The sequence below is a fragment of the Boleophthalmus pectinirostris genome, unplaced genomic scaffold (assembly GCF_026225935.1).
Source record: "Boleophthalmus pectinirostris isolate CB_2022bp ecotype Guang Dong unplaced genomic scaffold, ASM2622593v1 HiC_scaffold_1, whole genome shotgun sequence".
NCBI lineage: Eukaryota > Metazoa > Chordata > Actinopteri > Gobiiformes > Gobiidae > Boleophthalmus > Boleophthalmus pectinirostris.
In genome coordinates, this window is record NW_026570970.1 from 22481111 (window position 1) to 22503471 (window position 22361).

At 36.4% G+C, this 22361-nt stretch overlaps 1 protein-coding gene across 1 annotated transcript in view; it reads left to right on the forward strand.

Moving 5' to 3' along the window:
• kalrna (kalirin RhoGEF kinase a) overlaps window positions 1-22361 on the forward strand; it is a 103290-nt gene that overhangs the window by 18713 nt on the left and 62216 nt on the right. The window lies entirely within an intron of this gene.

Here is a 22361-nt window from a genome sequence, read left to right on the forward strand (position 1 = left end):
CTTTTATACTGATTGATGAGACAAACAGCAGGCAGAGCAGCATGGCTTTTGTTTTGGTTTACATCCATTTACATACTACCATATTTATGTATGCATGTATCTTAATTTCTAGATTACATTTACATAAATAGTAATTTGGTTTACCACTTTTTTAGGCTTTTAGAATGATGGTAAGCCTCTGTAACACTAGACCTGTTAAAAACAATGATAGAAAAAACGTTATCTCTCTATTTCAAAATAATTTTTAGTAATAGGCACCAACAAAACAATAACGCTCACACAGCCACATGCAACAATTACAATGCAAAACAAATTACTAAACAAATTACTATACTAAAATATACCTTGTTTACATTTTGAATATTTTTACTAGTTATTTCTGCAGAAATGTATTTAACTTAAAATTTGTTGTGCTTTTTACAATAAATAAATATATTTGTGACATACGTATTTTAAAATCTAACAAATTTTTGTCATTTAAATTTTTTTTTGCATTAAAACATTAGTACTTCATAATAAAAGGGTCACTGCTTACAACCATTTCCTTAACAGACTGACGTGATTAGCATTATACTCTGATAAACCTAGACTAAAAAGAGCTGTTTACCCCATCATCTAATCACATCCTGCACAAAGCTGTCAGTGAAGGACCTTGGTGCTCCCCACTCTGCTAATAGGCCCTCCTTAGAGATCAGCAGCTCGCTTGACCTGGGTAATTACTCAGCACCCATCACTAGTGTTTGTGGAGCAGGAGACAAAGATGGCTCCCCTTGGCCTGCGGCGCTGTCAGGCTGCAGATAAGCATGCTCTGAGCTTCACTGGGAACTGCACGCTGTGATATTGATCCTCTTGTCTCTCCCTTAAAGCCAGAACCATTTCAGATCGATTCTGATTGTGTGCTCCCCTGTTTCACTGCTGAGGCGATTTGCAGATAATTTATTATGTGGTGGAATGAACCTGACAAATTTGATCATTAATCTCCAATCACGGTTCTTGTTTTGGTTTTGGCTTTTTCAGTTTACTGTAATAATTTTCCAACATGATTTCTTATGAGAAGTCGCTGTGATAAAATGCCACATCTGATTGCTTTGTGCAGTGAGTAGAAAGTGTGATGGGAAAATGGCTATAATCTTGTTAGCGAAACCTTCTAGACTTGTACAACAATAAACAGCGAATTTCCAGATGTTCCACTCAAAGCCTTTAGCGCTCTATCGGACTGCTAATTATGTTATAGCAGATGGTTTACTTGAGAGGAACTTTGAGTTTGGGGAGCTTTCTGCTTGTTTTGGTGTAATTTTGCATCTAGATTTGTTTTTCAAGACCAAAAAAGACAGTTGATATTAAGCAGTGGGTCTGAAAATGTCACAACTAAAGAGCTTTTAGGATAAGGACATGATAACCTTTGGATTGAATAGTCACATTTACAAGTAGAGTGAATTGACATTTACACTTGACTAGAAGGCTATTCTCTGAAATTGTTAATCATGATTTGTTTAGCATATTACAACTGTGATTTCCAGCTATTCAAAATTGCAAGATTTATATTGGGCTACTTTGTTGTTCCAAATAATGAGGCTGTAATTTCAGAAAACATTTACCATGCCACTTGGGTTTGAGCTTCTTTTAATATGCAAGACCTTTTCACATGCAAAACATATAATATTCTGTTTTAAGTTGTTAATTGCTGTGGCAAAGGTCCTAATTTCTCATCATTATAAAACCAATAAATTGACAAAATATAGTCTCTACAGTGCCTTGAATATGATACCCTCATCTACCTACTACACTGACGGGTATGGACCTCTAAAACTTGAGTAACTAAAGTGTTCTATTCTAATCTATGTAACTTTTTGGTTGGTGGTCCATCTACTTCTTGTTTATGTAATTTCTCTGCTTTGAATGTTCCATAATATGACATTAAACATATCTACCTTAAATTTATTCAGTTACAGGTGGTTTTATTGCTCCGAACATACCTAGAAAAACAGGCATTCTGAAGGCGAGTGGGATTGTCCCTCCACAGATATGACCAGGAACTTGGTCTGGTTTTGTCTCCATGATGATAGATTTAATGCCATACTTTGAAACATTTCAGACAAAGCAATAACATCTCCATGGAGAAAAGCATTTGACAGACTCTCCATCAGAAAACTTACATCACGTGCCTTGAACATTTTTCACCTTTAACACTTTTCAGAATCTTACCATTTATGTATTGTCAGGCAAATAGACACACAAATACAAACCGAAATATACCCATGCATTTACATCATTTCATACTGATTTTTACAGTGGCTTATTTTCTTATTGATTTTAAATTTTTGATGTTGTATGGCTGTGGACAGTGATGACTTACTATGATCTCCGATGAGTCAATATGTGACCTTTTAGTGGACTTCATTTTGCCGAATCCTTAGCCCCATTGATCGGATCACAGCTTTCCTGAACAGATTTGCATGGTTAACACGTACCCCAAATGCTCTCTTCAAATTCAAATGCACTCATCTAATCTAAGTTTATCCTTTTGAAGTTTTTTTTCACCAAGATTTCCTCCTAAATCCACATTGGACAAAAGTTTTTTGGTCGAATATGTTTCACAGCTCATACAGTAGAAGCAGCTTGGATGAGCTGTGAAAATGCAATCGACCATTTGTTTACAAATGTAATTTCTCCTTTTGCCTACCTGGACGATTGAGGGATTTTACACACAAATCCACAGCACTTAAAATGTTCGCTATTACCTCAAATATTTATATATCTTTTCTTTTGAAGTATTAAACCAGTGTCTCCATGATCTAATATTTTTAGCATTTCATTAGTTTGCTATGGTCAGTAATCAGCTTATTATCCTATAATATGTGGATAGTAAAACACTTTATAGACTGCTCATACTCAACAAGGAAACTACTGTGCAAATTAAGTCCAGTTAAAGCATGTGTTCTGCAGTTTGTAAATCTACTTACAAGGCCCATGTCAAAGCTCTGTCTATCTGAAGTCAGGTTTCCAATGAAAAGTCACTGTATGCTGTACTTTATTACATATTATTGTTTGGTTCATCTTGGCAATGGGAATGACTATTCTGCAATTCAGCAGTTTTGAGCTAAGTACAATAATGTCATTTGTTATTCCTGAATTACGGTTGTGTCTAATTTTATCCTGAAGTTAAGTGAACTGACTGTTTGAAATTGCATTGTACATTTGTGTTGTGTAACGATACTATTCATTTCAAACTCATTTTAGTTCTGTGGAAATCACCTAAATAAAGCTTTAAATTTAAAAAAGCAGTTAAAATGTTCAGATAAAACTGTGTGTTAATTTATGCAGTGCAGAGATAAATGGTGTATCAAACTTAAGACATGTATAAATTGGCCATTTTAAGTTTCGTGAACAAAAGAGTGGAGCTGTGGAAAACAATGTCTGTTTTACTTGGACAGATGCATGCTCCTCCTGAGACCAAAACAGTTTCACTCACAGCTGGATCCCAAAGACGCAGCAAGAATGCACTGAGATGGCCCTGTCTCGATTGTCTTGTTTAACTGTTGGTGAGAGCAAATCCCCAAATTAGCCCAAATGTCAGAGACTCCCTGTAATCGCAGGCAGACTCTTCAGATTTATGGGCACATTTCCTCTTGCGTGTCTTACAAATCTGGAGGGATTTAAGGGGAATTCGTCTCAAATGCTGGTTTTATTAAGCTTCACATCAGTCTTTCAGCACTCAGGTTTGTCTTTTTAGATTTGACTTGAAGCATGATACCGGTCATAAAACTATTTAAAACAATACATATAGCTGTAATTTGTGCTGTAGTTCACACCAATAGACAAAAGACTGTGTCGTAAAAGCTCCATCATCTTGACCTATAGTCGAATTCATGATGTAGTTTTTAAAATGGGTTATGTAGCTTGTGATGGCAACTGCACTGACCGTTAAAAGTTTGGCTACATTGTCGCTGATTGGTCCTTTCTCACGGTGTGCCTGAGATGTGGTGTGGACCTGGATTCGAACCACACATGCTTCATGTGGTTTTTGGTCCATGTCCATGCAGATTCAAGAGGAATTTGAGAGATGCAATCTACAAATACATGGCAGGGAATAGATCTTCAAGCTTGAAGAAGTATGTACAGGATCCCAGACACCCTTACATTCAAAAGAGAGATTGGTCTGCGAGGCTATGATAACAGTCTCTTGATCATGATATTATGGTATTTTCTCTGTATTGTTTTAGTGATATTGTTTTAGGTTAATGTACAGAGGAGCTTTCAAGTGTATTTTTGACTTTCTTAGAAATCAAATGCGATCAGCGATCAATTCAATGCCAGTTTCCATGTTTACCCCAACTCTCACTTCAACATACAGTTTCTTTACTGCTGTGAATTGTTCTGGTCTTGTAAGTTTAAATTTAAGATGTCTAATACAGTAAATGTCCTCAGTTTAACTTCTCTCCAGTCTGGACGTCTCTAGTGCAGGAGATCGGCGTTGCAGTGGTTTTGGCCGGCAATCCGAGCGTGCACACAGATATAAACCTGTTCACTCACTCGCGTAATGGGACTGCACTTCCTGGTGGATTCATGCAGTTCCAGTCTGTGTGGCCGTGATGTGGATGGTCGGAAAATGGTTTGGTGCGACCACAGACAGCTCTTTGCAGAAGACACACTTGTATGCTCTCATGTGCTGTATGCTCGTGTGTATTGTGTGCTCGTCTGTGCGTTAAAGAGGCGGGGGCATGAATCCTAATAATGATGTGCTTCTAAGATACAACTGTATTCATCTAAAGTCTGCGGGTTTGTTTGTGCAATTTTTTTTGTATTGTTCAAATTTCCTATGCAACCTTTAAGCAGCTATTAGTGGTTGTATGGATATTTTAGGCCTGTGATTGACCATGGAAAGTTATTTGGTATTGTTTAATATTGAAATAATTTTGGTCCAGATTTATTTTTGGGGTGGTTTCCTTAAATATGTGAAGAGGCGGTGTCAACAGCTGAACAGGAAATAAATTAAATAATTATTTATGTATGTGAGTGTGTGTACAATACAAAAAGTGTGCCTTTTTTAACATGTGTATATTTTTGTGCATTGATTATACAGTTATTATGATATTTGTGTATTGTGAGCCCACTATGATTTCTATAACTTTTCCTTTGTTTGACCCTGCCTTCGTAGCTGTAATTAAAGCTTATTCAGCTGCAAAGGGGCTACACAGAGGAACATTTGTGTCAGTCTGTAATTGAGCGAACACAATCTGTCTTACACTAGACTATTAATAGAGCAGAGAAAATGAGAGTGGAAACATTAATCCCTAGTTCAAGATACAATGAACCAGCATTTTAGTTGTTGTTTAATTTTAAAATATAATGTATTGTCAATTATGATATTTTGGTTGTATTTTGGTCCCTACAGGATGGAAGAGAGAAAGACCTCAAATTTGCTACCACAAAACTTGAATTAGGTAGACTACTATTAGACCACTTGCTGCTCAGATTATGCTTGACGCTATTATTACCTTATTAAGTACAAAACAACCATCTTGAAACACAAAACCAGATTATCAATTGTATGTTTAACCTGCACAACCTGTAACCACAAATTTAAGATTTGGAATATAATAGTACATGTCTCCAATATTGTTCAGTCTATGAAATAAAATGCTTAGAGTCTTGTTAAGAGTGAAGACACTGTCTTTTTGCCGTTGTCAATCATTCTGTCAGTTTTTCTTATTAATCATGCTCTCATAATTAACAGAGCTATAATCTACCATTCCTCCCAAGAGAACAGCGCAAGTGTAGCTAACCCCATTAGAACTAATTATTATCATGATTAATTATATTAGATGCTACTATTTTACTCAGACAATTTCGCAACCACAGTTTCATTTTAAAATTCATCAAATGCTGTGCAATCAAAGTAGAGATGATGTCAATTATCATCAGTTGTAAATAATTTTGGAGCCCTACCACTGTTGAGTATTGTTTTGAAGATATGAAAATGTTGTTGTAAACTTCTAAATAATAATAGTAAGAAGTGATATTTCTTAGGCCTGTTACAAATTAGTATATCCACTTATTTTTCAACATATGAAAGCTGGAATATATTTTGGGGCTAATTATTTATCATGTGCACATTTTCTTTGTAAAATTGGGGAGATTTGGGGTATTTTTATTGTAACACAATAAGATTAGAACTGTAGAGGGTTGAATAACCTACTTCTATCAGTAATTATTGGTTTTAATCATACTGTCTATTTTAAAAATGTTTTGGGATTACCCTGCTTTGTTATTATTGTATCAGTGGCATAAAGTAGTTTCAGTATTACTGTATTACTATATTTATCGCGGTATATTTCTGTAGCAAAGTTTGTCATCATAACAGGCCTAATATTTCTGCACTGTTGTGGGTAATTTTGCAGACATTTCACATTTGTCTGAATAAACCTCAAAGCCTCAACATATACATGTAAAGACATGTCTTAACACATTTCTGTTTGATTGACATATCATCTGAATATTGTTACCGAGATCATTCCAAAAAACATGGACATAATTGCTATATTTAATTTCATTAGTTTGTAATAGAAGAAGATCTACGCAAACAAACTATAAAACAATGAGATTAAATTTTGCTTCTGGCTACCACCCTGTTCCATTAGCATTTGTTGTGTGTGTCTAAGTAGCACGCTGTCACCATGGTCCTCACGCACACATTGAGACACATTCCTGCTCTGACCACTCGCCTCAGTTTTTCCTCTCTGCAGGCAGCTGCTGTCTGGAGACTGAAAACCGATCCAGTCTCGCTGAGAGCATTTCATCTGATAGCTCCAACACGTGTTCCATGTTTGAACATTTGCTTCCTCTGCCCTGTCTTTTCTAGAGGAAGGCACCTCTAGCGTCCTCCTGACCTTTGCCCCCTCCGCCTGGTCATGTTCAAGTGTGAGAGGGGGGCTTGTGGGGAAAATTAGGTCAAGGATTTGTGTTTCAGAGCTGAAAGAGATGCGGTTTAGTGCTCAGTGAGAGGATTCTTGTGATAGATCCAAAAGACCACACAGGGTGGATCTTCTCTGTTTATGATCAAATATGAATATCAGCTTTAGCCATGTAGTCATCCATAATTAACTTTACAGATGTAGCTTGTAAGAAAGACATTTATAGAGACTTTCCTTGGCACATAAATATACAGTAAAATACTGTTATGTTTTTGAGCAGTAATTCAGTGTGGTCAGTTTCATAATTCTTGTCGTAGCAAGTAGTACTAAGTGTTATGGTGTTGTGTTCTTTGTGTACAATCATAGACTGTATGGATATTGCTAGCCCACTAGTCGCTGCATCCCAAATAGGAAGTGAGCATGGGGGTGCTTCTGGCTCCACTGACTCTGGCACCAGTTGACTTAACATTGAAAAATGGTCCCCCCTCTCTCTGTAACTGCTGCCATGAGCCTTGTCATTTTGATCTGGAAATGTTCATATTAACCTGCTCTACATGGTCCTGGTGTTTTTTAAACATGAGACTGAATATGGCAGTTCTAGATACTGACTAACCAAAATAAAACAGAGAGAGAGAGAGAGAGAAAAATTACTGGAAACACTGAAATCTTCATATTAAATCTATCTTTATAGTAAAATATAGGCTACAGTGTGAAATTCCTATTAAAATATAGTGATATTTTATTTTTACAACACCTTTCTAAACAAAGTTACAACGTTTTCTACATATGGAAACAAAATAAAATATGATATAATGAAAATGATAACTATAAAATCAAATATTAAATCCAAACTATTCAATCATCTAACGTAGTTATTCTACGGCAAATCAACACGCACATGCCATTGCTTATATGCTTAATTGGTCAAAACATACAATAAAACCAATACAATTTTAAAATGTTACTTGTTACTCCACTTCTGCTTTGGGTCACTCAAATCATTCATTTAAATCAGGCATTTAAACTATGACAGCGCTTGGAGGTTGTGTGCATGCACAGTAGCTCTAGCTAGGTTAGCTCGGTGGGTTGCTCAAATCAACAGGACAATGGCACGACTGGGACTTTGGCCCGGTTGGAGGAGGTGGGCCAAAGCACGGCGCGGTTGCTCATGTATGCACATGCATGACTTTGCAATACAAGCCGTGTGCATGCACTGATGTTTCTCATACAAGGATATAGTGAATAAACTTTGCTCCAAAACACACGGCAACTCTGTGTTTACCTTCAATAAGTGCTGTGATAGAGACAGATGTATTGCAGCCTCTCGTCTCTGGCTGTCCTCACTCCTCCGCACTATTATTATATCCATAAACTCACGGAGAGCAAATGATGCAAATATGCATCCTCATGAGAGGATGCATATTTGCCTCACTATTTAATAGACATTTTAAGCTGCCAGACTTCTTTCTCCGCTAAAGCGGTAGCACTACTGTGCGACATGTAAACAAACAGCGCTGTGTGATGATGTCATCAAGCCATGGCTCGGTTCGGTTTTGGAGGTCTGAGTGAACCCTAGCATGAGTGCGCCTTTATTCCACTTCTTTATACAGTCTATGACTACAGCCATCTTTCAAAATGTACAATATAAATGACAAAGCTACAGTTTGTTGAAATTACATTTTAAAGAAAAAACAAACTAACTAAATAGTTTAGTACAGTCTGGTTGCTATAGTTCCCATGTTTTGCTTGTATATGACCTTAAACTATGCTTGTTTTAGGTTGTTGTATATTAATCTGGTTGTTCTATTTGAACTTTAGTTGCTTCATATTAGCATGTTATTGCGATCTCTGATGTGGTTAATCTCCATGATAAGGCATGTGCATTTTACTTGACAGATCTACAGCCTAGACAGATCTACAGAAAAAGTAGCCTGAGCCACAGTGTGTCCCTTTGTCTCCTCACATGTTCACAAGTTTTGACTTACATTTGCACAAATGAACTAAAAGTCCAGTGTCTCTGCCTCTGTGCGGTGCTGTCTGACAGCTCCCCCTCTCTGATCCAAACCCTCACCTTTTCTCCTCTTTCTCTCCTCTGGTGCTTCTCATCATTATAATCCAAGTTAATGAAAGTACCATTTATAAGTGAAACATAAGACCTTATCACATCGCACACGGTGTCAATTAAAATGCGCATGCCCGTGTTTCATGTGATGTCCATGCACACAAATTTCTCTGGAATTATTGTTCCTATCAACACAAAATAATGTAAGAAGCCTACACATCTATGTTTTTCATAAGATCTTTTCACAAGATCGAATCGAAAATGAATACTGGTCGATATGTGGGGAAAAAAGATTAGATTTTTTTTTTCCCATATCGCCCAGCCCTACTCCATATGTACAGCTACTACTAAGTTTTATCGAACCAAGTCTTATTGATCATCCCACATCCCAGTATCTCCATTTTTCAGAGAGGACTCATAAGTGACCCTATTGTACATATTCGTCAGTATTATTTGGTTACAGTCAACATTTTTTTCTTTTCTCCTTTCTTTGAATTTGTCTTATTAAACAAATAAAAGAGAATTTCAATCAACATGCACAAAAAATACTTACTGCCATATAACACAAGAAAATAGTCTGGACATGCTTTTCCTGACAGTGAATTGGCTGCACCTACTTGATATAAAAAACCCAAGCACATTGACAGTTTTACATGAATCCTTCTCTTGATTAAGATTCGATTAAGTGCACAGCCTTGCCTTTAGTGCAATTCACCGTACTTTTAATTAAATCAATCTCAACATGTTGATAGCCTCATATTCCCTTGAACTGCACTGTCCCTGGACATTTGCCCTATTGACTATGTTGTGCTGTGGACTTGTTCCCTCTGACCTGGACTCGCTAATGTGCCCGTGCCAGTGTGCTCCTGTGTGCCCGCTCTGCTGAGTCAGCGTCCTCCAGATGGCATCTCTCCACGAGGCTGGAACGCTACGAGAATGATATCATCACCCCAAAATGAAGCTGCGATGTTATTGGCTGGTGTTGAACGACTCAGATGATGTGGATGGGTGATAGATGCACTCTCTCAGTTTGCCTGTGTTTGTGTGCGTGTGTGTGTGTGTGTGTGTGTGCGCGTGTGCGCGTGTGTGTGTGTGTGTGTGTGTGTGTGGTGTGTGTGTGTGTGTGTGTGTGTGTGTGTGTGTGTGTGTGAGGCCTTGACTTTCAACAGGAGGAAAAGCTCATTGTTGTCATACAGGAAAGGACCTTGGTCTATAAGAAGAGAATAATGTTTGAATGCACTGCGATGCTGGAATGATGGAAGTTATTAAATGCTTGACTGGGGTATATCGCTCATCAAATGTCTATTTTTGGGGGGCAGTTTCAAATTGAAATGAATATCTCAATTATGAGGTATTGCCTAGTTTGTTTTAGGTCAAAATGCTCTGCCCTAGAGTTGGCAAAATAATGGATACCCAGATACTGATTGATAATAAAAATAGTACAGGTATTAATACTGAAAAAAAAAAAACCAACAACAAATAAAACATAAAACCAACAAATTTTGACCTTTCCTGAATATTTAGAAGGGTCTTCTATTGCAGAAGTAGAATAAAGCCATGTGGTTATAAACTCATATTAAAATTACATATCTATCAAGTTTGTAGTTTTTGATGCAGAATAAGGTTATGATACTTCATAATCTGTAGCCTCGGGGATATGCTAATGATGACCATTCAAACTGTAATTTTAATTTGACTGTGAAAATTGAATTGAAATATGAGTATCATGACAACGATACTTTGTCCTAGCCCAGAATATTTAGAAAGGGACACGTTCATCACATCTGGACATGATACTTAAGCAGATAGCTGACTCACAAAAACATTGACTTATTTATTATTTTGCTCTTGGAAATCTCAACAATTGTGTTTCATTTCATAACTTTTACATTCTTGTTTTGCTTTAGAGAAAATGTGAGTGTCTGCTGTCTGAGAGTGCATCTTGAGCTCGACCCTGGCCAGCTCTTAACCGTTACAAGCTCCACTTTAGTGTGAGAGGAAGAGCACTGTGGTTAGAACTGCACTAGTGATGGATGTGGTTTTGCTCTGCAGGGAAACCAAAGCGGAGCCCATTAAACACATTCAGATCAGAACCATGCTTTCCCCTGGAGCATTCAAGAATATGTTTTTGATATGCTAAATAAATGATTTATTTATATTTCACATGAGGCTGAAAACATTGTTATCTGTATGTTAGCATACGCCGTGATTACTACATCAGTATTAGTTAGACCTATTGCACTGTTTACAATCCAGACTTGAATACTGAATATATATTATACAGAGCACAGCTGAACGATCCAGGTTCCAGTCTGATCTAGTGGTTCCCAGATGTTTGAGTGAAGACACATAGCCCCCATAATAGTTTCACGATGGTAGTTAATCACAGTCGTATGCAGCTCCACAGGTTAGGCCAAGACACTGTCACAGGGTGGATTTCTGTAGGATCTGAATTTTGAAATGAAACATGAAATAGAAACTTTTATTTTGATCCAGCTTGTATGTGAATTTACTGCAATTTGATATCACATACAAAAAGATAAAAAGGCAAAACTAAAACTTTTTGTGAAGCAATACATGAGACCCTAAAGTTGAGGGTCTGGGACTTACAAAATGTACTGGAAGCAGAAAATGTTGTTCAGCAATTAACAGATCTTTCTTGGCCTACTATTTACTATTGTTGCCACAACACTGAAATGTGAAGATCAGTTTTGATACTTACTCAGTACTCTGTAGCAATTTTGTTACCATACTGCCCAATGCTTCTTTAAATTTTGGAATGCTTTTTACAGCATAAATTAATAGATTCTTCAACAGTTCTGAGAAAGACCGTACTAAAATTATTCTGGAAAAGTCCATTTTGTTCACCTGTTCAAATGAGTATCTAGTTTCAGTACTAGGTTTAGTATGGATTATTATTTTGGCTTTCTTTTTTTTTTTTTTTTTTTTACAATCCTTCTATGTGTGGCTCTTCTTGAGTGAAAATCTCCATGTACTCATTCAGTGATTTAACACATGTGACCCAAGGCCTGCTGACAATTTATATATAAAAGACTTCGAGATTGTAGCTTTTCTTTTTTTTTTTTTTATCCGGTTTGTTGATGATATCATAGTTTACTGCGCTAAAAATCTCAAAGAGTTGGTGATTATATTGGAGAGAGACAATAAATAAATGAAAAAAGAAATAAAAAAATCCTAGGTATTCATTGTATTATGGAGTCATTTCAATTGGCATCTATTGTTATTCAACCCTTATTGCTCTGAAGAAGGGTGGTTTTAAAGTCACAGCTTGTCATTCTACAAATGTATTACAGTAAGATAAACTATTGCACTATTATGCCCCATATGTCCCATTACTTCAGCAGCTGAGTGTGATGGAGGGCTTGTTTCTTGGTTTCATTCATGTGCTCTGCTCACTCACGTCACAGCAGCTGTAGTCTGCACACAACGTCACCTGTTGCTTTCCGTGTGTCTGAATTTAACAGGGGATTGACCTACTATACACATGGCAGTTTGGATTTTGCATAGAGCGGTTAAGCATGCAAAATGATGCAAGCTAAAAATTTAAGTTCAAGCTACTTATTCTCTCCACTTGGCATTTTCAATTTTAAATGTGCCATACAGGTGACAAAAAAAATCCAGATATTTATTGATATTGAAAGTAGATACTCTTTAGAACAAGAAAAGAAACACAAATGGTACAAAGTTTGCCCTTTCTCAAATCAAGTGAAATTTCACTATAGTGCCATGCATGTCAGTAATAACGCAGTATCTAAGGTATAGGTTCATAAAGGTTTATAAATGAACAGATCTGAATAGAGCCATGTTGTCTCTTTTATAGACACAGACCTCAGACACTGTCCTCATAAGACTCTTTGAATGTGTCCAACACTCTCAGTGATTTTATGGTTTTGGCTGTAGCTGCGCTTATCGGCAAAAAGACATCTCCAGCTTCACTTCAGCAGTGATTTATACAGCTGTAATAAGTCTGCTGACGTCTGCTGGCTGTCTCTTCTTCCTCAGTGTCACCTTCACCAGCTTATGTCCAGTATTTCTGCACTTGTCTCTTGCGTGTCATGTTATTGCTTATTGTCTGAAATATTCCACAGTATAGCATTACATGTATCTGTATAGCATTTATTCAATTACAGGTGTTCATATTGCTCAAAATAATTAAAAAGCATGCATTCTTTCTGGACTGGGTCTTGTGTCCACAGATCTGACCTGTAACTGGCCCATGTGGTGTTACCTGTTTGACTGTTCGAGATATGTTTATTGACATACTGTGGGACTGTCCAGGAAAAAGCAATAACACCTCCATGGAGACAGTAGGTTCACTAGAAACGAACCTGAAGATTTAAGACATTTTGATGTCAGCTCTTATCTTGTTCTAACACATTTTGGCGATTGCAGTGCACTCCGGGGCATCATGCGCAACTCCTCACATGTCCAGTGGGGGGCAGGGCTGAGGAGGAAGCGATAATGGTTACGTAGGGGTGGCATTTTGATCTCTCACATGTCAAACAGCTCTGGGTTTTGGCTCATATGCAGTCCACCACTGACCTTAACCTGCCTCTTTGTCATAAGAAGAGACAGCTGTAAAATCAATCTCTCACACACATACACACACCACATGCTAACTCACCTCAAGCCATCTACTGTGTGACCTTGACTTCATAAAGAACAGTAGTATCTGGGAGCGGTGTTTTAAGAATTTCATTTTAAAGGAGCACTATGTAACTTTTTTTTTTGGTAAAGTGGCCGCTACCTGCTTACACCCATTGAGAGTCTCACACCATAGGCCTATTGAATGTATTAAGTTAAGTGTTTTTATTGCTCCTGAATACCCTGCCAAATATGCATTCTTTCTATGAGCAGAGCCGCTTCTCCACAGGTCTGACTTTAACTTGGCCTGATGACTTCATCTATTTGTCTCTTTGGAGATGGATAAGTTAAACAAAATTAATTTTGTTAGACAAAATATAATACTACTATGTAGATAAGCAATAGACAGACCATCCACCAGAATAGCCGGGTTGATTGTTAGAGCACAATGCTGTCCAAGGCTTGTCATACTTTTACCACATTGGTTAATGTGGCTATCAAGACTATTTGCTATTCAAAACATTTTTGCTTATGTGTTGTAGACCTTTGTAATCATCATAACCCATGTTTTGGGTGTCCATACATTATGTGTCTTAGACTTAGACTTAGACAAACTTTATTGACCCACAAGGGAAATTATTTAGACACAATAGCTCACAAACACAGTAGCTCACTTCTATCCTTCTCATGTGTCCTTCTCATGATTAACTACATGCAAAATATCAATGACAACATGACAAACTCCGTTTAAATTTATGAATCCACAAAGTGATAAAAGTGTTACTTATGAAATGGATATCTACTTGCAATTGGCTCGTGTTAAAAGTGTTATGCAAAACTGATTCTTGTGAGCTTTAAGACATTGTATAATCTTACCTCTTACATACCTGGAGTTGTGTTTTGTTTCATTCTCATATGTTTGAGTAATCCTTTATTTTTACTCTGTCTACATCTACAAAGCTCAAAATTCTCTGTTTCACCTTGTGATGGTAGAACACAGTGTTTTCCCTTTGAGAGAAGAACTCGGCCTATGTATGCAGGAATTGTGTATTAAATATATGTGAATGAAACACTAATAACTCCAGGTATGTTTTTGATGAACAAACAACATTATAACATAGATCAGAAAATATAATATGGGTCCTTTAATATCTAGTTCATGCTTTTGCCCACCCTTCTCAGTACAACCCTCTTCAATATTGAGAATGGCAGGAGAGGGCTTTTTAGCACATCATGACTGCACAAGAAGTTCATAAAGATCTCAAACAAACAAAGGTGGCTCTGTGTTTTTGTTCTCTGTTGAGTTTCCATCAGGCCTTATACTGTCTATAATTTCCTTTATATTTCCTGCTCTTAGAGATTCCTGTGTGGCAAAGGAAGAACTATTTCAGAAACGGTTGTCTGGTACAAAGCCCCCGGAGACGTTTGCATATCCCAGCTCTATCCTCATGCACTTTATAATGAAAACATGTGGCTTTGTTGAAAGTGCTAACAGCACAATTCATTTAAGTCACATTTTCTTCAGTTTGCAATATATCAAACTTGACATTGGCTTGGTCTCCCCTTTATGTTGGTTTCTTTGGGGTATTTTTGAAAGGCTCTACACAAAAAATGCACCATGCACAATTGGTTAAGTGTGGTTTGGAAGATGCCTGAAATTTTGCTATCTTAAAGGTCCTGTATTTCATATAACTGACTCTTGTGAGCTTTAAGCCATATTATTATGTTGTTACCTCATCAAAAACATATATGGAGTTGTTTTGTTTCTTTCACGCATGTTTAAGTAATCCTTTATTATTTTGTCTACATTTCCAAATTCAAAATGCTCTGTTCCACCTTGTGATGTCAGGAAGCTAGCAGTTCCAGAGCTGAAAGCATCTAAATGAGTCTAGTAAAGGTGTATGACATTTAAAAGCACAGTGGAGCACTTCCTGTATTACCACATGACATCACAAAGTGGAACAAAGAAGAACTCAACCTAAATATGCAGGATGTGTGTGTTAAACATGTGTGAATGAAACACAACTCCAATTATGTTTTTGATGAGGAAACATTATAACATAGATCAGATTTTAAATAGAATGTGAAATGGTCTCTGAGGCACTGAGTATAGCAAAGTTCCAGTCACTGGTTCACATGGTGCATGGGCTGTCTGAAGCCAGCCTAATTTGAATTCATTGTTGCTCTTGTTGCTTGCATGTAAATGAAGCCAGGGGAAACCATTTAGTGCAGTTAGTCATTCATGGTTATTAGGAGTTTATTGTGTCGGTGTTTGGTGTTAAAAAGCTGCCGCAGTAATACGAGGCTGTTTCTTTAGTTGCCTGGAAACTCCTTTTTTTAGACCATTTCTCAGCACTTATTTCGATTTCCTTTGTGTTTCCTCTTCATTTACTTGAGTTATACAAGAACAAGAAACAAATTTTCCCACAATAAAACATTTAATACAAATAGCTGCAAAGACAATTGGAAAATCAAGTTAAGAAAAGAAAAAGTAAAGAATACGTGTTATGGTGAAAAAACAATGGAGCTATTTAAAGCTGTTGTCAGAATTGTGTATAAATATATATCTATTGACTGATTGTTGTTATAAGGAAGGTGATTTTTGTCTTATTTGGGTGTTTGAAAGTTTTTTTAGGCAACTCAGAAATAGCTACTGGATTTAGATTGAAGGCCAAGATATGTTTGAATAAATTTTTGTTATTCTATATTTTCATCACCTATAGATCTGAACCGAAAGTGCTGATACTTGGTTGCCTGATAAGTCCAGAATGAGATTTCTTTGTATTTGTTATACAGATGGATATTAGTCTTGTCATCACTCCCTCCGCCACGTCTTGTGCCAGTGGTCACCCTCATTTTGAATAAAAATAAATTTCTCTCACCTCAGTTTAATTTAAATGTAGTGTTTTGTTCAGTGATGTTGTTCAGTCCTGTGATTTTTTTTTTTTTTTAATTTGATTTTTTTTACTTTTTTCTCATAAGCAGCCAAATTCATGGATTTATTTATCCACCTTAAATCACATCCATGTGAACACAGAGAGATTCAGACCAGGCTTTTGTGTATTGGAGAATCATGTCATCTGGATCAGTGTCCCATGCTTGTGCAATTTTCAGATGTATTCGTCCTTGAATTCGGTAACTCCTTTCATGTGTTCTAAGATTTAATTAGTCAGATACTATCCTTGGCCACTATGTGTACAGTGTTTCCTCACTTTCACTCTTCCAATAACCAAAGATGTCTAATTGGCTCTGGTGCCACGCTTCCTGGGTTTTCACAGTGCTGTCTGATAAATACTATTAACATCTTGTTCTGACAGTTTTAGGGTGTGCATACCCATAACCCCAAAAAAAGAAAGTTTATTAATTATTTTATTAATGGTTTGCAGATATTTAGGTTAGTTTCTATACTGCCCACCACACTAGGGTTTTCAGCTCCTTTTAATGTGGCAGAAAACCCACGATCGCCACAGGAACTTTACTTAAGATCCAATGTGTATTTGTACATCTTGTGTAGTCAATTTATTAGCCCCACGTTGTTTGGCCTAGTGCGTTTAACAGTTGCATGCTGCTATGATCATTGCTGTATTGCTACTGTACAAACATGGACTGTGAGAGAGTGATGGGAGAAACACATGCTGCAAGATCAAAGTTGTGCCCTGTAAAAGTTAAAGTCAGCGATAAGGGCAGCTGTGTATGTGAAAAGAACCCATTTAAAATACATGAGAACCAGCTAGAATATGTTTCAAGATGTTTGAGTGTAACTTGATATTTGACAAGATTTTTTTTTTGTCATGATGGAATTTGCTGAAATGGCAGAATAAAAGAAATAGTCATTTTTTGTACCACTGGTTTCATATGGCAACAATACAATTGTGGACATTCTTACAAGACAAACTGTATTAAAATTGACACATTTTTGATACTTGTATGTCTCTTACAAGATTTTGTCCTATGTAATTGAGCAAAATTTATCCCTGTATAGATTTGTTGCTCTTAAGCAACTCTTGACGTAATTATAAAGCATTTAATTTATTTACTATCACAGCAAAACTCCGCACTGTCTATGAGAGTTGTGAAATGTTATAAGTTAAAAGTGAAGTTAAATTAACTCATTACAGTGCGTGATTAAAAGCTTTGGAATTTATAACATAAGTGAGAAATAACTTTGGACTGCTAGACTATTTAAAACAAACTAGTTGTGTTTTTTGTTTGTCTTAAAAAATCAGGTACAGCACTTTTGACAATTCTAGCAATATATAGTTAATTATCTATTTAAGTGTGCTTTCCCAGTATAAATTTATAAAATATATAGATTTAGGGAAGACACAGTTTACATACCTGTCAGTAATAGACTTATTTAACTTATCTGGGATGGATGGGGACAAGTTAGCTCTAAAGAGTGTCTATCACAGTGGTGTGCCAGTGCTCTCCATGTGTTAAGTTTACGGCATGGCCCTTGACATGGCTTTTAAAAGGTGAATGTTTTTAAAGGTGAATGTTAAGTTCATATGATGGACTATCCAGAAGTCTGTAACTCCCCATGAGCAAGATGAACTCAATGCATAGGAAAATTTCAGGCTCCACCAAACCAGTTTTCCTATAGTCACCATGAAGTTAAATGAACATGGACAACTCATATAAATAATATTGTTCCTAAGATGAGTAGAAATACTTCAATAATTAGAAGAAATGCTCAATTTATGCCAAATGAAGCAAGAAAACTTGTTATACATTCTCTTGTTTTATCTCATCTGGATTATTGTCGTATGGTATGGTCTAGTGCTGCCAGCAAAGACCTGGACAAACTGCAGATAGTTCAGAATCGAGCTGCATGATGAGCGCTCAGATGTCCTTTTAAACTTGTGTTAATGTTATGCATAAGGGACTGTCATGGATGAAAGTCAAAGAGGGGCTGATATGTAGTTTAGTTCTGTCATTGCACAAAGTCTGGACGATGCACAGACCTCAGAGTGTGTTCTCACAGCTAGAGCCCACCTGACATGGATATAACATAACATGAGCCTCTTATGCTACCGTTACTTTGTCTAAACCAAGAATTAATGCACTGAAGAAAAAAAAAAAAAAAAAAAAGATGATATTCATGATAGAAGTTGCTGTTATTTATTTTACTGTTAATGTACGGTCAATGTGTAATTTTATGATTAGAGTGGACCGCAGGAAGAGTAATCTGTGCAACTGAGGAGACTAATGGGCATCCTTAAATAAACAATATACAAATAAATAAATCAGAGAATAAAAAAAGAGATGAAATTTTAACTGAGATCCTTAAATCATTTTCGGTATTGATACTTTGCAGCTGATGTCATGTTGAACATTCCCTGGAGGTGTGACGCTAACTGTAAGAACTGTCCTATCAGAGGCTTGTTAGACTTTAATCTGATCTTTATTTTAACACTATCTCAATAGAAAGAGTTGGTTTAGTTGGAACGACAACAGATGAGCTGATTTTGTACTGTTAAACAAGTTTCTCACACATAAAATTACAGCTATCCAGCATTGCCAACAGTTTATTTGTAGTAGTTGTAGTTTGTAACTCTCAACCTTTTTTGTTGACTATCAAACACCTAAACAAGACAATGAATGCTCATATGGCTCTAGAAAATGTGTTGTTTATAGGGATGTAATAATAACTGAAATATCATGATATCGTATCGTCAAAGTTCTCACAATAATATTGTGGAGTGAGGACCATCACAATATATCAAATTACTGAAGTCTCTTTGTTTAAATTAAGAGTTACGGTGCAGCAGTACCTAAAAAATGACAGAGGGAACTACATAGACCATGATCCTTTGCTCCATTTCAGTGTAGATTACATAAAAAAACTAATCTTAGTTCTCAGTTAAGTCTTGTCAAGGCATTTTAAGAGGAGAAAGTAGCATATTAACAGTTTTGTTTGCCTCCATAAAATATCACAATAAATATCGTATTTTGAGATGTATATCGTGAAAATATTGTATCGACAGATTTGGATATTGTTACATCACTAATCGTGAGCCTCCCCACCATATCGTAAGCTTTTCTATGATATCACAATAAGTATTGTACCATGAGATTCATACCGTGACAATATCATAGAGACTTGGATATCGTTACACCCCTATCTTAAAACTTTTTGGCTGTCTTTGCTAATGTGTGCATTATGTCACCATGGTAACTACATGATAACTAGCATTCCACTATAGAAATGCATTTAGAACAAAGTATCAGTATTAGTATCTGTATCTTATAAGGTGAAAGGTTATAGGAGCAGTGAGTTCCAGAGGGTTGTGCGTTAAGGTGGTGCCAGGTTTTTGAGTGTACCATGTTTGAATCAAATCTTGATCCTGTCATTTTTAATAGTCATCATAATCATCTTGAGTCTTTTTAGTCAAGAGGTCTAAAGCCAATCATCAGTCTGAAAATACATGCCAGTTTTTTCAGTATGATTCTGTTTTATTTAAAAGTCCTGCATTGTGCAAAATTGGCTCTTGTGAGTTTTAAGTCATGTTACAATGTTGTTACCTCATCCAACACATACTCTGAGTTGTGTTTTGTTTCATTTGTCTGTGAAATCCTTTATTATTTGTCTTGTGATGTCATGAAGCGGTAGTTTTCAAGGTAACCTCTACCTTTTTACCTTTAATTCAGTAGATTGACGATTCCAAGGTTGAAATTATCCAAATGATTCTAGTGAAGGTATATGGATGGAGTTTAAAAAGATAGTTGAACACTACCTGTATTACCACATGACATCATAAGGTGGAGTGTTTTCAGTTTGGCAGCAGAACTCTAAATACTTCATATGCAGGGTTTGTGTGAGAAACAAAAGACCAGAAGATCAGAAAATAGTTTAATATGGGCCCTAATAAAACCATAAAGCAAACAAAAATACTAAATAATAAAAAATAATTTAGCCAGCCCATATAGATAATTAATCCAGGGAAACAACTGATTTCTTCTTTCACATTACATTTTCTTATAATATAATCATAGACCTTAATTAACACAGTCAGATTTATAGAAAAACAAAAGAAAAATATCAAAAAAATTATTTGAGCTCTTGAGGTTAACACTCACTTGTTTTCCTTTTACTATAATCTGTTTTGTCAGTTAGGCACTTTGCATTGCACCTCTGCTGCTAATAAGAATTTACAGGCTCCAACACGACTGTGAAGGTGAACTGGCCACCCGTATAAATGAACTCTTATAAAGTTTGGTTTTATGGCAGTCAAAATAAGTGTCTTGGCTCACGGATGGGTTCCTAAACTTTAAACCACATATGAACTATACATACTTCTGCGTTCTGGCAAACTAACTATTCTGTGATTGACAGTTTCCTGTGTTGGCTGTAATGACAATGCTCTTTTCAAGTGACATTAATGGACAAATCTCCCCCAAACCTATTCACACAATTTCTGACACGTTTCTGACATTTCTGACAGAAGACAAAAGATGATGACTTTGGCAGCAGCTAAACTCCCTTCAATTCTTACAACTCCCACAACAACAAATCGGTCATTTTCTGTGCAAAGAAACGTATTTCCAGACAGATAATTAATCTTCTAACTGTTCAAAAACTGCCTTGTCTCCTACTTGAGTTACTTAAATATCTTGCCCTTACAGTACACTCATTTATAAAATGTAGCAATCCATCTTGGGTGTTGATTTCTTCTTAGATTAAACTGCTGAAATGGAAGTGCGTTAGCTGCAGCCAGTGTTAAGGTCAATTGTTACCTCTTTCTTCAGGCTGCCTATGGGAGGTACATTACAAGGTAATACAGGGTCAATGTCTGCATTCAGAAATGTCCTTGAATGGCCCTACACCACGTCTTAGAATGGAGAGTTATGGGTAATTTTGCATGCACAATTAAAAACTAAAATGTTGACACTAGAAATGCTTCTAAATGTATTTGGAAATTTGGAAATTAGTCAATTCAAAAGGGACTTTGTTTTACAGTTATTCAGTTCCATTTCTTCTTTCATTTATTTACAGGGCCAAACATGTAATCACAAACAGCAGTGGAAGATATAAGATAAGACAGATACTTACAATAACTTGATGATATATTTTTACTTCAAAATTCATAGCCACAAGCAAAACTAGCCAGTGTTGTACCGCAATGTCTGTTAGCTTTATCACTTCCACTGTAAGTGCAAAAGACTTGTGAATCCAGCTACTAGTCAAGATGCATCTGTCTCAACTTACTATTTGTCATTCACCCCCATTTAATTCAATTGTAATACAATGTTTTGAAATTTATTTGTTTTGTAGTGTGGTTTACAGAAATTGTTTTATTGGAATATTTGTTGCAAGCTTCGAAAGTCAAAATGAAATCTGGAGACAATCTGGACCGCAGTATTTGGCAGTCTGAGCGAGTCCTCTGCCTAACAGTTGAGTCATTACTGTCTGTGTGTCTACAGAGCTGAGCCAAATACAGTAACAGTAAAAGTACACTGTATGCACCTGTCTGCTCTTATCTGTGCTGTGCTACTATTATCACAACTAGTTAAATCAGAGGCACCATGCATGAACTGTGATTGCTAATTTCCTTGTCCAGATAAAGTTTTTCTTCATTTTTTAGGCTACTTTTTACTTTATTCTATATAAAAATGTGCTGCAGTATTGAGTTGTTTTTTTTCTTGCATCCATGCATTTTAACTCTTTGTCATAATTTTGTATTCCTTGCTGATAAAAGATACAGTTTTTGATTGCCCAAAGAAAAGTGAATGCCCCAACAGTGAAGTCAATAACCTTTAATTCGATCTTCAAAGAGCTT